Genomic DNA, 5,574 nt, shown 5'->3' on the forward strand with positions numbered 1-5,574 from the left:
TGTAACCTCCATGGAATGCCAAGAGTCAAAACTCTTGGTAACTCCCATGAGGTGGCATCCCACTTAAGCAACCATGATGATGTAGAACATCATCATTGGCCCACTAAATGCCAACTCACCAATGAGGTGGCATAAAGTCAAGTCAAACTTGACTCTTCATCTTCCACTCAAGTCAAGTCAAACTTGACTTAATCTCTCTCATGGTTGATCTAATCCAACCATTTAATTCAAGCCAATTTAATATAATGAATCTAATTCATTTAATTAAATTGATTCAATGAGTCATAATCTAAATTAAACTCATTAAACACATGAATCAACTTGAGTTCAACTCAATTAGCCAAATTAGGATTACTCTTAATCCAATTTGATTCATCAAATGAATCTAATCCTCTTGGTTCATCATATGAACCTAATCTCCATCTAATTATCCTTAGTGTGTGACCCTATAGGTTCTTGTAACGTTGGCAATGCCCCTATACCAATTTAGGAGCATAAGTAATGAGCGGTATCTAGCAACACATCATTACTACGCAAGTTACAAGAATGTTGAGATCCAACATCACCTTGTGACTACGAATTGTGACTCCTCACAATATATGACAAGTGTCCTTCTATCCTAGATATCTAGATTGATCAATGTGAGGCATAGACCGTGTCATCCTCTGACCAATCTAAATCTTGAACTCCAAGTAGACTCACTAAATCAAATGAGCTCAATATCTCATATTGACTCATTTGGGCATGGCCATTCACTTCGTGGTCTCACTCTATCAAGAATATCGATGTCTCTCCCGTCATATAGGAGGGATAGATCCCGTCTACATCACTTACATTCCTCTGCATAATTCGTTACATACCTAGTAATCGCCTTTATAGTCCACCCAAGTACGGGTGACGTTTGACGAAACCAAAGTACATAACTCCTTATGTAGGGAACCATGGTGACTTCAGGTCTAAGGACTGGTAGTCATACTAATAGCCACATGAGAAAGTATATGACACTCATATAATGATCCATGATACTTTCTCATGGCGGGTCATTCAGTATACATTCTCCAATGCATACCCATGTGTCAACTTGATATCTCTATATCCATGACTTGTGAGATCAAGTCATCGAGTTGATCTACATGCTAGTCTAATTGCATTAACATTGTCCCTGAATGTCAATACTCAACTAGGAATGATTAAGAGTAGTGTTCCCTATATCATCTCATTATCGATTCAACTAACCAATTGATATAGGTGAGAACCTTCTACTCAATGACGCTATTATACTTAGTTTATTTGACACCAATACAAGTAAGTATAATAACAAAAAACAAATGCCTTTATTGTCACGCCCCAGAGGAGTCTCTGTCCGAAGAAATTTTGGCAGCATCTCCCCTGTACGGCGGACAATATGAAACTTTCTACATATCACATATACATCAGCCACAGGCGGCTGGAATGATAACAAAAAAATAAAGACAAACACCACGCAGTTAATAAAGATCTCCATAACAATAGGGCTCTGACTCAAAATCCACCCTACTCCACTACACTCGTAAAGCTCAAATCCAACGAACTCACCTCTTCTGCCGTCCAGGCAGGCACGTAGTAGAATCAAATCCAATATCATATAAAAAATCCATCAAAAGATATCACTCCATACAATATCCATAGGAAAAATCCAAAGACAATACTAAATCAAAGTCTGATAAAGAAAAAGGCCAAAATAAAACAAATAATGATCTAGTAGAGAACTAGCTCCACGTGCAGATGGGGGGCCAGCGACTGGAACTGCTCCGGACAGCCTCAACCTGAAAATATCAACAATGGAGGCGGGGTGAGTCCAACACGAAGCAGGTACAACTGATATACATAATAAAACAAATAACAGATAACACTAATCATGCGTACAGTCTCCTGAATACGAGAAGGAATAAATGCAACTGAAATCAAATCAGGAGACAACTGTACTAACCGGAATCAAGGTACAAAGGTAACAGGTCGTCAAACCGAAGAAATCATAATCCTGTATGCATGTCAATCAAATGCATCCATACAAATGCAGCATATAAGTGCAACAATCACAACAATATAATGCAATAAATGCATATGGTGACCGTGCACTCGGACATCACTGCTCCTGACAGTGACTGAGTGGACGGAATGCTGTCGGAGTACTCCTGTCCTCTGGCCCCAACTCATAAATGGGGGAGCTCAATGCTCTCATCTCCCGGTACATAATGACGGGGTGGATATCTCTGCCGGCTACCACGCTGAGTCATCTGACCAACGGAGCCAAACAAAGTCCAACATCTGCCGGCTACTACGCTGCTACACTAAATGCCAGCGGAGCCAAACAGAGCGGAACTGACTGCCGGCTACCACGCTGAGTCACCTGACCAACGGAGCCAAACAGCAGAACCGCCACACACCTGTCTGATATACCACTAACCCATGGGTGGTGGTGGTGTGTGCAGTACATGTAACTGGCGATGGGCTCAACCATAGCGGAGCCACAATCGCACAGCATGCAAACATGATGCATGACACTAAGCATGGCAATCTCATGAATAGCATAGCAAGATCCATACATAAATACAAGGTGTACCACAAGTCAATGTATCAAATGAAAGGTACACAAACAGATAGGGTATCATATAAAACCCTAGGTCCAGAACATGATGTATCACATGGTTGGGTCACTACCGAAAGCATGTATGGTCAGATAAATAATAACATGCAGTGCAAAATAAATAAACAAACAACATGTAACAGATCATGTAGTGACCAACCAAATAAAATGGAAAACACAATTCTTGCTATATGTTAAACACTTTATTATGCATATCAAAAGACATAAGTCAAAGTACCCGCCTCCAATAAGAAAAATCGTATCCGAATAAATCCTCGTCGAGACACCGTCTCGAATCAAAGTCCTGTAACACATGGTATCCAAATTTAGCTAAATACATATAAATAAATTAGCTAAATCAAATCCTCAAGAAGCTAATATAAACTCAGATCCAATTATAAACACTAATTGAATCATTTAACTCCTCAATCGTTTCTAATCCATTCGAATTAGGACTTGTAATAAACATGGTTAATCATAGCATCTTACCCGATTTAGTCCTAATTCGACACATATATCAACTAATCAAATAATCCAAATTCATTTTGATCTACATCCAAAACCAATTACATACTCCTTACCTCAATTCACAATCAAGTGACCGCTGGTGGGATACGGCCCGAGGGCGTCACCGCCGAAGCAGGATCATCGGAACTGTGGATCACTAAAAATCAATGTTGTCCGAAGCTAAAATGATCAGACTAGCATGATATATGATACGAACAGTACATACCCAAATCTGCCGTACCTACAATAGTGCCAATCGTTTTCCCTCAGCCGCTGATAACTGATCCCTCACCGCTGTCTGGCTTGAATCCGGCAGAACAAGAAAATCTAGGGCACAACACAGAGGAACAACACGGTGACCGGCACTAGGGTTGAGGAGTGCAAAGCAGTGGCCGGAAGATAAAGGGAAATCGGCTGTCGGCAAGGGATCTGCATCCCTTGTGCTCGCACGGCCGGAGGAGGAAGGAAATCTTCGACCGGCGCCCAGGAACCAGACCTAGGGTTCAGATGCTCGATTTCCGGCGGCCCCTGGTGTCCGCAAAGAGATGGAAGCAGGCTCGGTCGGCGGTCGCTCGATGAAGAATGGCTCGAGTTGGCGTCGGGCAAAGGAGAGGAAATCGATCGGCCTCGGGAAGAAGAGGAATAGGTGGTCGGCGCCGAGAGGAAGGAGAAGAGAAGGAAACCGCAGCAGAGCTTTTCGACGTCGGGGTCGGGAATGAGGGAGAAGAGAGGCGGTTAGGGATCGGGTTCGCGAGGGGAAAGGAGTGAACGGCGACACAAAGAAATGAAAAGAAAAATAAATAAAGAAAAAGGAAATTTAGAAATTCAACTTTTCCTCATTTAAATGGGGTAGCCTAAACAGGCTTTTTCCCGGCCCCGTTTCCATCCCCGTTAACTCGTTCGTACAAGCTCCGAAAAATTCCCGAAAAATTTTCAAAAATTCCGGAAAAATCCCTTATTAATATTCGCCTATTTTCCGGTATTTTACCTTCTCCCCCACTAATAAAAATTTGGTCTCCAAATTTCGTTATCTACCATCAGCAAACACTAACAATAGGTATAGAGTATAAATGCTGAACGGTAAATAAATCACATACCTCAAGTGAAAAGGTGGGGATATCGAACTCGGATCGTATCCTCGAGCTCTCAAGTATCCTCCTCATCCGAATGATGCTGCCATCCGACTTAACCAGCCGGATAGTCTTGTTCCGCAACTGACGCTCTTTCCGGTCGAGAATCCGTACCGGAATCTCCTCATAAGTGACGTCAGGCTGAATAGGAACTGAGACATCTGTCAGCACATGTGTCGGGTCCGGTACGTATCTCCTCAGCGTAGTTACGTGGAATACGGCATGAACGCCTGCCAAGGACGGCAATAGTGCCAACCGATAAGCTACTGCTCCAATTCTTTCCGAGATCTGGAAAGGTCCAATGTATCACGGAGCTAGCTTACCTCTGAGACCAATCTCTTCACCCCTTTCGTGGGTGAAACTCGTAGAAATACCTGGTCGCAAATGGAGAACTCTAAGGGTCTCCGACTCTGGTCAGCATAACACTTCTAGCAGTCTTATGCCTCTGACATCATCTATCTGATAATATGGACCACTTTGCCTCACGTTGAGCTCTATGAGGTCTCAACAACTGGGTCGCTCGGATTCTCGTCCTGATCGACGACTGAGCAACTATGGTAACAAGAATACCCTGCTCTGTCTGTCCCTGCTCCTCAATGTCTAACTCAGAGAAATCCTGAATCAAATCTGTGACCACAACTCGGTGGCAAGCTAAAGTCCCTCTGGACCTCTAGCTAAGTGCATCGGTAACCACATTAGCTTTTCCCAGGTGATAGCTAATGGTACAATCATAATACTTCAGGAACTCCATCTATCTCCTCGGTGAAGATTAAGTTCCTTCTGAGTGAACAAATATTTGAGACTCCGATGGTCAGTGAAAATCTCAATGTAATATCATACAGGTACTGCCGCCAAATCTTCAAGGCAAAAATAACAGCGGCCAACTCCAGATCATGAACTGAGTATTTTCTTCTCAGGCTCCCTCAACTATCGAGAAGCATATAAGAATACTCTACCGTGCTGCACCAGAACAGCACCCATACCCTGTAGAGACGCGTCGGTGTAGAGAACAAATTCGTCCTCTTCTGAAGGTAAAAACCAAAAATCAAAGCCGACACTAGTCTCCGCTTCAGCTCCTAGAAGCTAATCTTGAAATCCTCAGTCTAAATAAACTTCACGCCTTTCATGGTCAGGCGTGTAAGTGGCATAGCAATCCGTGAGAAACCCTCAACGTATCTCCGAAAATATCGGCCAAACAAAGGAGGTTGCAAGCCTCTTCTATTGACTCCGTCTACTCCCGACGGTAACAATCTCGATCTCATGTGGAACCACGGTATACTTCTATTGGTGACCGTGTGGCTCAAACATCTC

The 5,574-nt window shown here is 43.0% G+C and overlaps 1 long non-coding RNA gene across 1 annotated transcript; it reads right to left on the bottom strand.

The window, feature by feature from the left end:
* Positions 1 to 2,889: 2,889 nt before the first annotated feature.
* On the bottom strand, positions 2,890 to 3,430 carry LOC121970461. Its single transcript, XR_006108933.1, has 3 exons — positions 3,360 to 3,430; positions 3,208 to 3,280; positions 2,890 to 2,930 (listed from the first exon to the last, which is right to left on the bottom strand). It is a non-coding gene; the product is annotated as an uncharacterized LOC121970461 (long non-coding RNA).
* Between the last annotated feature and the right edge of the window lie 2,144 nt (positions 3,431 to 5,574).

This window comes from Zingiber officinale, chromosome 1B, assembly GCF_018446385.1.
Source record: "Zingiber officinale cultivar Zhangliang chromosome 1B, Zo_v1.1, whole genome shotgun sequence".
In the NCBI taxonomy this organism is placed as follows: Eukaryota; Viridiplantae; Streptophyta; class Magnoliopsida; order Zingiberales; family Zingiberaceae; genus Zingiber; species Zingiber officinale.